Source organism: Anolis sagrei, chromosome 1 (genome assembly GCF_037176765.1).
Source record: "Anolis sagrei isolate rAnoSag1 chromosome 1, rAnoSag1.mat, whole genome shotgun sequence".
Lineage (NCBI taxonomy): Eukaryota > Metazoa > Chordata > Lepidosauria > Squamata > Dactyloidae > Anolis > Anolis sagrei.
Genome location: NC_090021.1, coordinates 197,080,784 through 197,097,237, shown reverse-complemented (window position 1 = coordinate 197,097,237; position 16,454 = coordinate 197,080,784). Strand labels below are relative to the sequence as shown.

General features: G+C 38.1%; 1 protein-coding gene across 3 annotated transcripts in view; it reads left to right on the top strand.

Annotated features, from left to right (window-relative positions):
- CSRNP3 (cysteine and serine rich nuclear protein 3) overlaps positions 1 to 16,454 on the top strand; it is a 119,637-nt gene that overhangs the window by 65,103 nt on the left and 38,080 nt on the right. Inside the window, exon 1 of one of the 3 annotated variants that reach the window (XM_060778271.2) lies at positions 2,816 to 3,091. The exons of 1 other annotated variant lie outside the window; for it this stretch is intronic. The gene's annotated coding sequence lies outside the window, so the exon portion shown is untranslated. Of the gene's footprint in view, positions 1 to 2,815; positions 3,092 to 4,900; positions 5,022 to 16,454 lie in introns of those variants that run through there. One more of the 3 variants, XM_060778280.2, reaches the window with a different exon arrangement.

The following is a 16,454-nucleotide window of genomic DNA, read 5'->3' as shown; positions in this document are numbered from 1 at the left end:
TTCTGATATCTCTACTGCAGCAAAATGGCTACCATTCCTTTATTTATTTAGTATTTCGCCTCTTTGATCCAAGGTGACTTATCACATTTAAAAAAATATTCTTTATACAGAACTTTAAAAACAATTAAAAAGCAGATTGATTAAAGCAGAAGATAAAAACAATATGAAAATACAGACCATGATAAAAAGAATAAAAAGCACAACCTTGCCCCCAAACTCTTTCTGTTATATAGATTTTAAAACAAAGGTCTTCCTGGATGAGGTTTCAGCCTGCCAGGGAAAAGAGAGGAAAGAGGGAGTCAAATGAACTTCCCACGAGAGACAATTCCACAATCTGGGAGTATATTTATTTCTGCTTGGTATCCTATAACAACACACACACATACACACACACACACACACACACATATGGGGCTATTTTTAAATTCTCACTACAAACCATCTATCCAGTTAGTGCTGTATAACGTATTTTCACAAAAATGTTGGAACTTGACGATATTATTACAGATGTCATTTCTTATGTTAGGATTAGATTCTAAAGATAATTCAACATCTCATTAAACGACTTGACTTACTTGAAGAGCTATAGACAAAGGGCTCTATATCCCAGAATATCAAGGCAGAAAATCCCACAATATCTGCTTTGAACTGGGTTATGTGAGTCCACATTCACATAATGTGGGATTTCCTGCCTTGATATTCTGGGATGTAGGGCTGTGTAAAAGAGCCTTTACTTAGATAATATTATCTTTTCCTTCATTGGATTGCAAATAGATGTTTTAAAGCTTATAATTACAGTCAACTCTCCTTGTCCATGTATTCTGCATCCATGGATTCAACCATCCACAGCTCAAAAATATCCCTCCCCTCCAAATAAATCAGAAAAGCAAACCTCGATTTTACCATTTTATATAAGAGTCATGATTTTACTTCACCAATGAATATAATAGGACTTGAGAATCCAAATAATTTGATATCCATGGGGAATTCTGGAACCAAATCCTACTTTCCATATATTTATTTTTCCAGTTACAGTTTTTAAAAGAGAATGTTTCTTAACCATTGTATTTGAGGTTTTTGATGGCCCCATTGCTGTCTCCCTCCCATTTCTCATTTAAACAAATGTGGAGGTGGACTTTGGGATTGGACCTCCAGCATTTATTTTTGTTAAGAGTTGAATCTTGAATCCACACAAGTCGGAAACACCATTTGTGCTAACATCATTTGCACTGCTTTGGTCATACCCTTAATGAGCAACAAGCAGTCAATTACTTATGCTAATGAGTGAACCATTGAAAAGGATAACAAGTAGAGTTAAAGTTCCATTTGCAGAATGCTAATAAGTAAATGACATGATTATTTGTCATCAGTCTACTTTCAAAATGTAAACAGAAATCCAACAACATTTAATCACAAGTCAGTGTACTTTTATGTTGTGAGTAGTGAGCGCACCATTATTTCAACACCACTGATTTTCAGAGTAAAAGAGAGTTTTATAGATTTATACATTGTGTGGATTTTAAATTTTCTAAAATTATTCTTTATTTCCTTCCTGAAAATGACATATCATTTTCAGACTGCAGTGGTTTGTAATGCTTTTGAGGAAATCAAACAATTACATCCACGTGGAACCTCTACGTCTAAAGTGATTTATGATACATTCCCTTTGAGGAAGCATCTGACAATTCTTGTCATTCAAGATAATACATCCACAGTAAAATATTAAATATTTCTACATTCATTTATAAATCTTGATATTTGGAGTTACATTTTTAAAATCTGAATAGTTCAAAAGAAGTATACAGCAATTGTTGTCTGAAGAGCAATTTCATCCATATGCAATAAATATGTTAATCCAATAGGAAAATGTTTTACATGCAGCCCATGTTTACTCTGACATAACCCTACTGAGTCCAATGGGGATTAGTCCCAGTTAAATGCATACAGGATTGCAGCTGTAGCTGAGTCATTTTATTTCAATTCATGTCAGGATTTAATTCATTCAGAGTACTAGCATAATAAAAAAGAAAGAGAGAGAAAACATTATCCAGACTTTTGAGAATTGTTAGGTGTACCTTAATTAGTTATCTTCCCACTGTGATTTATTTTCTGTGTTTAAATTATTGTGATTTTACATTGCTTGATGATTATTTATATTGTTTCTTGTATTTTATTTTTTATATATATTTATATTTTACTGTTGTTGTATGTTGTTTATTTGCACTGCTGTATTGTTCGGCTTGGCCTCATGTAATCTGCCCCGAGTCCCCTTGGGGAGATGGTGGTGGGGTATAAATAAAGATTATTATTATTATTATTATTATTATTATTATTATTATGTTTACTCGAAAGTAAGCCTTCTGAATAAAGGTGCTTAGAATTGCAACCTTATTCTTCACACAGTATTAGCAACTTTAAAACATTTCAAGTTTATTGGCAAGATGCCACCTTTTATGAGCAGCAAGATGAGCCGAGATTACAGTCCTGCAGGAAGGCAGTATCCTGTGATGCTGTCATTAGCCTTCACAAAACAAGTATTAATCACATCTTCAAATCTCTAATGAATCCATGTTTTGTAAAACAGGCTGCGAAGGGATTTGTAATGGGCATGGAAAGAGGTTGTGGAGGGATTTCCATAATTTGCGTTTTGCATTAATGACTTAAAGCAGCTTTATCATTTGTTGTTGTTGTTTTTTTCCTCTTAGTATAGACCCTTAGTTGATAAACACACATACATACACGCACACACACACACACAGCCCATCCATACAGAGTGAAATCAGTAGTATGCCCGGCTTTATCAGACAAAACTCCCATGTGATCACATAGGCAGCGTCAGAGAGACCGAAGCTGCTAAGCAAGCAGTAGGTAATGAGTCTTTGTGCAGAGGGTAGCTCTTGTCGCTGAACAATAAAGCATATGGTACCGGCAATAAAACACAGGGCTGGGAAATTTAAGAAGATTTTGCTGGAACCAGGGAGGCAGATGACACATCATGCACTGACAAAATGACAACCTACGTTGGTGCATAATTATTAGGAAGAGCAAGAAAACAAATCCCCGTATGGATTGGAAAAAAACATTTGAACAGGTCAGTTTTTATGTACTCTATTTCCAATGATTCAAGGTTGAAAATGTTTTGGATGTAATTCAGTGCTTGGGTTGTAGCATTCAGTTGTTATTTTTGAATTTTGTAAGGTGTGGCTTCTTAGATGCCTAGCTAAATAACCTGTGCAAAGTATAGCAATTTATTTTCTATCTTACATTTCTGCAACCAGAAGCATTACAGAGCTACAAGTACTGGGAGAGCCATTCATTATCATCAACCTCCAATCTCTGATCAGGAGCCAATTCTGAAAATGCCATATTATTTTAATACAGCAACCATCTATTATGCCAATGCCTTGTCACCCTCATTATTTTGAGAGGATATCATGTGGTTTTAATGAGGCCAATTTTCTTTTATGCCTTTAAATGATAAATGGTATACACTGGAATGTTAATTAGGATGCATGCAATTTTTTAAACAGTCTTTTGTGAAATATTTTTAGGAGCAATGATGCAATGACAGATGTACACACACAGATGCACATATCGAACTAAACAGCATGCAACCCATCTTAGCAGACTCTAAATATGTGCACAACTGTGTGTGTGTGTTTTTTTTAATATATATATATATATATATATATATATATATATATATATATATATATATATTCTCTTGCTAAGAGCCAGGGGTATCTTTTCTAATACTCACTTTAACAAGCAAAGAAAGATTTCATATGTTTACTGTCACCAAGTGTTGGATGCCAAATTAAAATACTGCTATTTTTTAAAATATTCCGTTTTGAGCAATTATCACTGTATATAACAAAAGTTTGACAGGTTTACAGTGAAAAAAACAACACATCCAGCATTTTGGAAAGCAGTGGAAGCCTTTAATTTTCATTTCATTAATTGGGAAGCAGCAGTATGTTTGATGTATGCTACAGGGTGTCAATACAGGAAGCAAACTAGGAGGAAGCAGAAAAAAAAATAACAATTGATTAACAAATAAAACAAAACATGCCTTCCTGGCACATTTTACTGAATTTAATCAGAGAAGGGCAACCTCTTACATTTTATTATTTTGGCACAATATTAATTGCAGACACAAATGTGGAGAGCTTAGCAGTGTTATTTTTGTACAAATCTGTTAAAAGGGTTGAGTTGTGCGAACCTTGAAGAAATACTGCTTCGTTTCCTTCCTCTTATGCCATTTTGCTGTCCTATTCCCAATATCATCCTTCGGCCCTAAATTAGCTAAGGCAACGTGAGTCCCAAATGTGTTCTGAGTGAAAATATTAAAATTGACAATGATGCCTTTATTTTGAGAGATTTAACAATCTATACTTAAAATCAGTATTGAAGATTTTTAGAAAGCACTTTCTGGATCTAACTGGGTTATTATTTCTCTCCCCCCCCCCCCCCCGCCCTGTTTTTATGATCATCCTGGAAACCGGCCACTAGAGTGTGATTTGGGGTGAGTGATCTTGCAAGGTGGCTTTCCAGATTGTATTGAAAATAAAGCCTTTCCTCTCCCTCCCTTGCTCAGCCGTAGTTTCCTATCTGGCCAGGCTCATAGCCCTGCTTCGTGCAAATGTGCATGCCTCCTTCTCCTCAGAGTGGTGCAGGTATATTCCCACAGAACTGCAGTCCTTCCATTTCTGACTCTGCTGCCAGCATTCTGTTTTTAGCTGCTGGCCGCAGGCCTTTGCCAGCTCTATGCAAATCGGAGAGGCACAGAAGCATTGACTGCAGAGGGAGGTCTGGGACTGGCATTGGGGCGGGTGGGGGTGGGGGGTTGAGAGAAGGAATGGGTTCAAAGGTCACAGAACCCATGGAAGGCTATACGAGGAGACGGGTGGGAAGGCTGGACATGTACAGACAACTGCAGTGAGCTTTCGTTGACACAAAATGGGGTTTTGTGCCTTGTGTTGCAAAGACGGCTGTGCATCTGGAGCCAGAGCACAGTTCAGGTATGAGCTGCAGCGTGTGTCCTTATTTAGTTATTCCTACTGGGGAAATGGTCCAAGAGTCAATCTCTCCCTACTTTTGATGCTTCTGCATATTCTTCATTTTGCAAGCTGGGGAGAGAAGGATTATCTTTTTGTGGATCAGCATCTTTCACTCTGGGAATGCTAGGCCTGCCAAAATGAAAGGGCAGTTATTTGAAATGTGCTCTTCCATACATTTTTGAAAATGGAATTTAATGAAATACGATTGTCTTCCACAAGGATTTCTCTTTTAAAATATCTTAATAATCTTAAAGGCAGAACGGTGCATTCTTGATTTCTGGCATGTTGTTGTTCCCTGTGTCTTAATGTGCAGCTGTAGGTCACACATTACTGGCATGGCAAGTTTGATAGTGGCAATCATATTGTAGGGACTGCTATTGTGCAGCGGGGTTTGAGGGGTATGAATATGAACTGGATCCAACAAGACCATTTTATAACCATGGGTGGTAGATGTGCTGTTTTTATGTTGTGCATCACCTTTTAAAATGCATACCCAGAAATTAGCCTCTTGAAAGCTTTGTTCTAAGTCAGTGCATTTATGCTTTTATATCCAGATAAAATAAATATAAACCCAACTGCATGTGTAAAACTTCTGAATGTAGAACTTTCCTCATATTAAAATTAATTACGCTTAGGCATTTTGCGTAAAATCATACAATTCATGTACAACCCTGTAGCTACAGATAACAAATTATACAAGCTAGGAGTCAGCTCTGTCTTTTCTCTGCACAGAGCTCTGTTCAATCAACCCACCTCAAAAACAATTGTTTAGTCTGGCACATGATTTTAATAATGTAGTACTGATTGTCTTTTGCAACCAACCTTCCTCCCCTTCCCCTTTTCTTTCTTCCTTCTTTCCTTTCCTCCCTCCCCCTTTCCTTCCTTCCTTCCTTCCTTCCTTCCTTCCTTCCTTCCTTCCTTCCTTCCTTCCTCTTTCCCCACCCATTTAAAATTTACTCCATAGTATAAAAATAGCAATTTAGCAGTTCTTTTGGGACTTATGACTCCTGTATCCCTTCAACATTTTTAGTGGCAAACTGGAAACTCAGTATAAAAATAAAGAGAGGTGAATATCAGAAACCTAAACATGACAGCAAAATCCTCTTCCGAGAGTACTTAAATCTCCCATTGAAATTAGGGTGACTTAGGAATGTTTGACTTTCTTTGAACTATGCTCAGATTTTGAATTCATCTGTACAAATTGCACAATATTTTGTCCCTCAAAGCCTTGGAAACTTGGCTATATAAATGTATTTGTAACCTCTGTTCTGCATCTGCAAAATTAAGATGTTGTTATGAGAAACCAGGCCCATATTCATTTTCATGTATTCTTGACCAATCCTAATTAATTCACAGGTCAAGCATTCTCACTAAGCTGATTGACTCTTAATATTCAGGTATCATTTGGATAAAAATGTCAAGTGTGATGATGATGATGGTGATGATGAGTTGCATCCTTATCCCATCTTTTCTCCAAGGAGCTGAATATGGCATATATAGCTCTCTTTCTTCCTTAATTATCCTCACAACTTGTGAGTTATGTCCTGCTGAGAAAGAATGACTGACCATTCAATGAGTTTCATAGCTCAGTGAAGACTAGAACCCAGATTTCTTAAGGTAGTGGTTCTCAACCTGTGGGTCCCCAGGTGTTTTGGCCTACAACTCCCAGAAATCCCAGCCAGTTTATCAGCTGTTGGGACTTCTGGGAGTTGAAGGCCAAAACATCTGGGGACCCACAGATTGAGAACCACTGTCTTAAGGGTTAGTACACTACCACAACCATTGTGGTGTTCTTGCCCTGTGCTACTTCTCCTGTATGGTATGACAGAGGTGACAGGTAAGAGGGATCAAGTCTCAGTTATGCTTTGTACAGCCAGGTAGGTGTTCAGTAATGGACAGATGTTTAATAGTAGGCATAATTATATATTATTTAGTCTTATTTACTGACTACAAATGCAGAATCTTTTGCCAAGACATCAGGAAAACAAACATGGAGGATTGTGACTCCAAAAGAACATATCAGTTACTGTGACTTTTGCTGATTTATTATTTGAAAAAATATTCTAGATTAAGTGGCTAAAAATGTCCAGAAAAATCTTAATGTGGCCTAACTCTACATTCATTGAAATGAACAAAGTATACCAGAAAATTGCACAATATATCATGAATGCAACAGAAGGTTCCCATTACAGAATATGAAAGAAAAATATGAAAGCTAGGAGTATGAAGAGCTCTGGTTACTGATGAGATTGCAGGCAAGAGATCTCTAATATAAGACCAAGGTGTTTTATTTTGGTCATGCTGTCTGTAATTTGCAAAAAATTGCAAATTTGTGCCCTTTCTTTCTTTCTTTCTTTCTTTCTTTCTTTCTTTTGCTTTGTGAAAGTTTACAGCACCACAAAATGATGAACTGATTAGGGACCATCCAATTATTAATAATTATATCTTGGAACAACAATTCCCCCTTTACCCTCATCTCAATCCTTCAACAAGGACAAAACAAGTCAGGATTCAATCCCTAGGAAGGCATGAGGGAAGTAGAAGGAAGATGTCCTACAATGGCAGCTGTTGACATCCACATTAATGAAGGAGTGGATATGCCCTCAGTTTTAGCCTAAACTATAAAGGAGCTACCCAAAGTCTTGAATCTTATCATCCCAATGGCATCAGTACCTTGGATAGCTTATGTACAGTTCAGATTAAAACATGCTGAAAATTCACTGTCCCATTGACATGTGAGCTACTAGATACCACTGATGAAGGTAGAGTGACAGCGTCTTGGAATATGCAGAGCATGAAATCTTGGTAAATTATGAATTCTCTCTTTATTTCTCTCATACACACATACAAACCTACATTTCTCAAAGTAATATTTTGGAGTATTTATTCTTCAGCTGTTGCCTACATATTTCCAAACCGTTTAGTCCTATAATTTTTCTCCCCCAATGAAGCCTCGAATTCAGATTACAGAGTACTTTGTTGTATGTGTGTGGATGACAAGTCTGACATTGTGCCTTAGGGTTTCCATCTCCCACCTAGCAGCATTTCAAAACCCATAACCAGCAGCATAGGGGGGTCTCTGATGAACTTGGCACGCTGGTCAGCTTGATATTGCTGGCCTCCATTTTAAAAAGAAAAGAACTCCATGTTGGAATCAGCAAAGCCAGTTGTCTTGCTGAGCAAGTGCATTTCTTTGTCAATTACCCAGGCAACAAGATCTGGTTCTCCCCTCCCCTCCATTCATCTTGTTTGATTAATGTTTAGCCAATAATTAGAATTTCTCAAATGCTTTAGAGAACTTCCCCGTTTTTTACTGCTATAACAAAAGGCTCTACACTTAAAAGAGTGTTTAATTCAAATCAAGCTTCATTGACACAGGGAGTAGGAATTCCTTCTTAGAATATGTTTCTCTGATTAGCTTTTTGGAGGTTCTGCTTTGTCTTGCCTGGTGAGATACGTGTGGTTTCCATCAGAAGCGAGGGCCATTTGATCTGATCCCAAAGGCTTTGAGAACGACAGTGGGGTTAGTATCTCATTTGGAGGGAAGCACTTTTTCATTTATTTCTCTGTGATCACATTTTGACTTAAGAATCTTTTCTGGTTGAAGGTGGCTTTGAGCAATGTCCTCATTGACATGTACAAGAACTATTTAACCAAATCGTTTATTCCATTATAAAGTTGTTGCTTTTAATTGTGGTGAGGAGGTATTGGGAGGCTGCATAAATAGACTGGGGAATGCCTGTTGGGCTTAGGCTTTACAACTCCATTTGATGTCATTATGGGGTAAAGAGGGATAGTTTTAGGTGGAGTCAGAAATATTTTTCCTGACATTTTAAAATTTATTTTTAAATAATATTTTATATTGTTTTCTAAGTTGCTTTTGAGTGTGAATCTGCTTCTCTACATTCTTCATGCTATTAATAAACAGATACAGTGAGCTCTCTATATCCATTGGGGCTTTGTTCCAGGACTACCACCACCCCTCATGGGTTCCAAAATCTGTGATTCCATCATATGCAGTAAAACTATATGATATAGAATTGCAAAAACTAAGTTTGTTTTTGGATGTTTTTGAAGTGTGCGTGGCATAATCCAAGTTTGGACATTTTTGGAATATGTGTGTGTTATTTTTGAGCCATGGTTGGTTGAATTTGTGGGTGCAGAATCTGTGGATTTGAAGGACCAATTATATTTCGGCTTTGTCTGAGAAATGAGAAGAAGTTTTAAAAGATCCATCCTGCAATGCTAGAGCCACACACCTCTCTCAGCTGCTTCCTGTGTACTGCTTGAATGGGAACCCACCCTGCTTTCCCCCATAGTTATTCAAGAACTTCTGGAATGGTTCTATTTTGTGTTCTCATAATAGCAAGGGAAACAACAATCTTGGTGGAAGTTACTAGCAACAGCACAGATAAAACATTACTCCTGGCCTCAGTAGTTGTGGTTCCTTGGGAGTGACAATATCCATGGGTGATTTCAGAGACATAGGAGAAGTTTGAGAAAGGTAGACAGATCAATTTAAGCTGGTGGCTGCTCTTGGTCATAGGTTTTATGATTACTATCGAATTATAGGAATGTCTGAAGACGTTAGTTGAAGCAATTGGTAAAAACTTTTGCTTGGTTGAGGGTGTCCCATAGGGGCATCTTCTTCTCTTTCTTCTAGTTCAGGGCTGCCCTTTCTATACATAGGAGAATTAGCCATAAGAGAGTTGTACAGGAAAGTTAGAAATCTCATAAAAAGGTAGATAGAATGACTAATGATGATGCCAGAAAACAATTGCCTCTCCTAAGTGTCTCATTCTACCTGATTCTGGATTCTATTTTCTCTGCTTGCTGTCCGCAGTATTGTATACCCCTGGAAAATAGGATCTGGTCCCGAAAGTACTAGATTCAGATCCCGTGGGATCTTTGGATCCAGACTCTTTGAATCCAAATCCAGTGGGATTTTTTTTGAATTCAGACTATTATTTTTGGAGGATATGGTGAATCTTTTAACTAATGATATAATCTGAATCTGTTGAAAACTCATTTGTCAGGGGCATTTGCATGAAAGAATGGGTTATGAAAATATTGTAGAAGTTCAAAACCATTTAGGTCCCCACAGAAATCTGAAATGCAAACATTTGTTTGAGAAACATGTATGTAAAAGAAAAAAATCAGGAAAGAAATGGGGAGGGGGAGAAATAACCAGCAGAACAGCCAGGGCACTCTTAAGTCAGAATGCCAGACATGGTCCAAGCACTTCTGGGTTTCTGCCAGAAAAGCAGAAATGAGAGAGGAGCTTTGTTTGCCACTCTTCCTCTGTTTTGGTTTTTTATTGTCTGTCCAGTCAAAGCAGCTAATGTAACCTTCCTCCTAGTGAGTTGGGTGTGGTCAGGAACTTGGAGATCTTTCTTGCTCCACCCAAAGACTCCCCAGATTTTTCCATGCATGGCCCTTCTGATCACATCCCAGACTCTCCTTCTTTTTCTCCTTCATGATGTTTTACCTCAGACATTGGAGAGTAAGAACCATAGATCTATCCACAAGATTAGACATTGTGTGCCTAAGATCAGATTTCGTCCAAAGGGGAATCTCTCTCCTTCTTTCTGTTTCTCTTTTCCCACCAGGACCTCACAAGAGCTGATTCAATCTTTTTATGTGTTTGTAGATTCCCCTCTAGACTGTAAAGGCTTCATATTATTATTATTTTGTATCCATGAATCCAACCATCCATGACTTGGAAATAGTATTTTTTTTAAAAAAAAATCAATAAGAACCCCTTTATTTTGCAATTTTATATAACAGACATAATTTTATGATGCCATTGTATATAACAGGATTTAAGTATCCATCAATTTTGGTATCCACAGCAAATCCTGGAACAAAATTCTAGTGGATACTCATGTACATCTATGTTTGTCTGCTAGGTTTCAGGAATTAGTCTAAATCATGAATGCCATTTTTTGGAAAATGGGGTCTTCTGCCATCCACTCCGTTGACCTTGTACTGAAATCCTCTAATGGACTCTGGAGGTAGTGATTGCTCAAGTTTTCCATGATCCACTGCTAGGATTAACTTGAATCTTGAAATGGCTGTGTGCTGCCAATATGTGTGACTATGTATAAATATGGCATGACAATGAGTTTTACACTAATTTATGCAGTGCTTTTGATACAAAATAATAATTATAATGACAATGAAGGCTATTGAGGCATGTTAAAAACATGGAAAGCTATAGTGTTTCTCATGTTAGATGAAGTTTGACTCTCCTGGGAAGATTAAACCCTGAATATTGTAAAATCACATATTTTCAAAGGTGTGCATTTATGTGAATATGTATGTTTAATTTGCCTATCTGTATAGCAAGTATAGATTTCAGAATGACATATACAAGAGGAGATTTAAATATTTATAGTAAACAATATAAATGATTTTTCAAGGGTTACTGCATAAAAGCACCTCCAAGTTGATTACAGAATTATAGCTATGATTCTCCTAGGAGCCCCCGGTGGCGCAGTGGGTTAAAGCACTGTGCCGACAGGACTGAAGACCGACAGGTCGCAGGTTCGAATCCGGGGAGAGGCGGATGAACTCCCTCTATTAGCTCTAGCTCCTCATGTGGGGACATGAGAGAAGCCTCCCACAAGGATGATAAAACATCAAAAATCATCCAGGCGTCCCCTGGGCAACGTCCTTGCAGATGGCCAATTCTCTCACAACAGGAGTGGTTGCTCCTGACACGACAAAAAAAAAAAGCTGTGATTCTTTGAAACATTTTCAACCACATTTTCCAAAATCATTTTGGAAAGTCTCTTCGGTTTCAAATACTCGCTTATCCAACCTTCGCTTATCCAACATTCTGTATTTTCCAATGCAATCTACCTCCCATCTGGAACCACAGCTGTTTCAATACATTGCGGTGTTTTGGTGCTAAATTTGTAAACAACGTAATTACTACATAATGTTACCATGTATTGAACTGCGTTTTCTATCCATTTGTTGTAAAACATGATGTTTTGGTGCTTAGTTTGTAAAATCATCATGTAATTTGATGTTACATAGGCTTTCCCTTAATCCTTCCTTGTTATCCAACATTTTTGCTTATTCAACATTCTGCCGGCCCATTTATGTTGGATAAGCGAGACTCTACTGTACCTTCAAATAGCTGATTTATTTCAGGATGGACATGGTTCAGCCTGTGAATAAGTCAGTTATTTGAAAAGGGAAAAGCCAAAATGCATCATTGCCATCATTGATAACACAGAATTTTAATAAATGGCTTGCTCCCTTTTTAATGTTCCCCTTGTTTGTTTGGTCATTGAATGTATACCCTGCTCTTTTCTCAAGATGACATCCAAGGCCTTTAAAATTGATTCTTTCATGTAAGGTTGTTATCAATGCCAATGTAAAAGGAATCATCCTGAGACAAGGATGAGAAATACATTTTTTTTTCTGTAGATGCTGACACTCCACCTTTGAAAAAGGTACTTTTAATAACCAAACCTTGACATTTTAAGCACCCATCCCAAGGAAAGACCAGATGGCCAATTGTACTACACGAGACAGGTGCAATCTGCTGTGGGATCAAGAAAGCTTTTTTGAAAGATGAATTGGTGCGCTGTTTGTCAGCTGTCAGTCTTTGTCTTTGCTCTGAACCAATTATGGAGTTGAGAGAAATGGCATTATAAGGGTGCCACTCGAATGTGGTGAGGGAATACTGTGTTTGGGTCTGAGTGTCTGCTTTGTATTATCCATAAAAATAGTAATTTTAGTTTAAAAAAATTAAAAGCTTACTGCTGCAGTAATACTTCACTGCAGAATATCAATGAATGTAAATAAAACACAAAACAATGACTTTCTGTTTGTACTCTTGCATATGCAGCTCATATAATTTACCAGATTAAATTTAATCTAGGAGAAATAATATGGCATTTGTTTTTGCTGACCTTCCTTGAAAATGGCTGCAGCATACTAATGATAATCTTCTCTTTGAATGTTTTTAACAAAAACTTTAATGATCATATTATTGTTCTAATTTTTTTTTCCTATTTGAGCTCTTCTTTATCAACTCACTTCCTTCTGAATGTTTCTTCTGTTTTCACTTTTTAGTGCAAAAATATACTAAATAATAAACAGGCACAAAATGTGGTGTGTGTGTGTGTGTGTGAAGCTCCCTTCTCATTCACTTCATTTAGATAAACCTCTTAAGCTCGAGCAGTGCCAAATCTCTGATTTTTGTCTGTAGACCACAGATAAGCAAGTACAATATCCAGCATAAAAAAAAATCACATGTTCAAATAAACATGGGTTTGAGACCCAAGTTAATTGTACATGTCCACTGAAATTAGTGGAAAAATATAGGTCTCTTTCATATGACACATCCTCTGTTCGGATATCAGCCAGCAAGAAATGGTTTTCTAAGATCTACAGAGATACTTACAGGAACATCTCAGCAAGCGAGAGTCCAAAAGTGGCAGGCTAAAACCCGGAACCTCAACCCATGGCTGATACCAAATGAGAGACTTCCTCCTGGGCACACAGACATCTTTTAATGATTCCAGTCCCCCCAGTCTCCACTAACTGGAAGTAGTCATTGCAATCAGTAGGGTCTATTCCCCTGTTGATCAGGAAGCAGTTGACTTTCCCGCCTCCTCCCATTAGTGATCTCTAACCAAAATAAGATCCCTGTTGAAATTCTTCCGCACCCTCTACATTCTCACATGAGGGGCAGGTGTCCTTTTCTGATTGGCAGGGAAACAGATCCTAGTGAATGGAGATTGGGGGGATTTCTTGGCCCCTTGTTTTTGTATGCCTTCAAGTAGTTTCTGACTTATGGTGATCCTAGGGCAAACCTATCATAGAGCTCTCTTGGCAAGATTTGTTCAGAGGGCATTGCCTTTGTTTTCCTCCAAAGCAGCACAATGCCTAAAATAGAAGCAATGTTGGGATTGTGAATATAAAAGTCATGAGTGTGTAACTCTGGGTTATGCATTCATAACTGTCCAACAGGATTCTAGCCATTATTAATTTGTTTTATATAGATATACCCTATATAAGTCTAGAAGTTTTAATTAAAAAATCAATTCCAAAAACCTGGATAAACATCCATTGCTCACTGTAAGTAGTATTATATCATAACTTAGAGCTTTCAAAATGTTTCGTGGTGGTGACACCCCTTTTAAGAAATGCATTATTTTGTGACACAGTAATTCAGCTTTGCTAGCAGACCGGAGGTTAGACCAACTCCTCATAAGAGATAAGGACACATACATAAATTGTAATAATGAAAGAAGGGATCAAGAAGCATCTTCCAAATGATGATGTTGATGATGATGATGGAGAAACGTCACAGTGCAGGTGGGGTGTGCATAGGAACTTGTTGAGGGGCTGCCAGGGTGGGTAAAGGTGGGGTGAAGGCACAGGAATTTCCCTTAGCTTCCCACATGAACTTCCCTCTGCTCCCCAGAGTCTGGTGTCTATTGGTATGGTGCATAAAATGCATGAAGTTGATATTGCTTATTTCACATAGACTCGGAGGATTACTTACTTTTGTGCAACACACCTACACACTGCAGCTGACACTAACATGTCACGACACATAGTTTGGAAAGTTGTTTTGATAACTCTTATCAAAACAAGGAACCACTCCTGTTCTGAGTTGAAGGCAAAAGCTTAGTGCATCCCAGGAGAGCATAAACAAAGCACTGATCCACTCTCCGCCATGGTGGCATTTCTGGAATTTTAGAATGCCTTTGTTGGGAAATGCCGTGGTGGCAGCCAGGGACACCTGGCAGTATTGGTATTTTCCCCTCTTCAGAGTGACCCTTGAATTATCCATGAGTCATATAAGGGCAATTTATACATGAGTGCATACAATATGTGTATGTATGATTCATATTATAGGAGCCTTATCATATTAAGTCTCTGATTGTACTGATCCATTTAGTTTTCATGTCAAGAATACTGGGGTGGGTTGCCATTACTTTCCCCAGGAGTTGTATTATAAAGCATAATAAGTTAAAGAAAGGGGAAAAAAACTGATGGTGCAGGAGACATGGTGGGACTGTGTCTTTCTGGGTTCTCCCTCTTCACTCTGGCCCCAGAGCGGCAGTTTGTGCTGGGGGAATGGACTCCAAACTGATAGCACAGGAGACATGGTGGAAGGTCACAAAGAGTTGGAAACAATTGAATGAATAAACAACAAATCACAAGTGAGGGATTTGCCACACATCATGGCAAATCCAGGAGGTCCCAGCATGGGGTGTGGAGAACTTGTCACCCCACATCACCTGACTTACCGCCAGACCCATTCCATGGGGGGAAGTGTCTAACACCCAGTTTCCAAAGGCAACATGGGAAGCCTCTCATATTTACGCCAGGATGGCATATGCCACTTCCTCTCCCCTTTCACCACAAAGCACGTCTGGAAGTAGATGTGCATCGTGTAATGGGCTCTGTAGTAAAAGGGACAAGGAAGTGGCGTACGATGGGCAAATCGGCCCATAGGATATTGTAGGACAACTTGCCACCTGTTGAGATGGAATGAATAGCAATGAATCTTTCCATCTGCCAGCAAACGAAGAATATTATAGACCCCTATCCAGCACAAGTGAAAGGGCTGTTTTGACACTGTCATGGATAACAGAATAGACATTCTTAAGAAGTGATGTCTACAGAATTACATAGTGTTGTAGCAGCAGCATTTATCATTTCCAAGGGTAAAAGGTACAGCCTGGAGTCATTCTAGACTTTTCCTGTTGGAATGAGTAGTTGCAGTAGTAAAAATACTGATAAAAGAATACTGGAATAAAGTCTATGGACTCAGGTGTACAACCCTTATGTTCTACTATGAGAAAGTTAATTGTGCATATTTTTGGGTATTATGTGAAATATTTACTGGAGAAGAATTCATTGTTGCTTTAAATAACTGCTTAAAACTAGAATTTTCCTTCTGGGTTTCCAGATGTGAGGGGAGAGCTTTTTTTTCCTACACTGAAGGCATCATATAACCAGGAAGGAAGGCAGACAATGAAAGAATAATGTAATGGCGGAATTGCCCAGCACCAATTGATTCTTGCCAGAGGCAGTGCTAATTTATAACTTTACCCTTGGTTTGACTTTTAGCCTCCTTTTGCCTTCCTTCCTCCCAGTCTTCTCCATTCTTTGGCCACTTCCCTCACTCCCATCAATGTTCTTTGAGGAACATGTTTTAAATCATGTTTGTTAAAGGGTTGCCTTAGTCACTTCTCAGAACTTCAACTCACACTGATTGGTTCTTTGTGACTCTTAAATTATCAGTTCCCAATTCAGTATTTCAAGTTATAATCATGGTCGCCCCTGGATGGGATGAATGTCATCTGGATTTTCATAGGCTGCAAATACAAATACCTTTCAGCAATATTTGTCTCATCT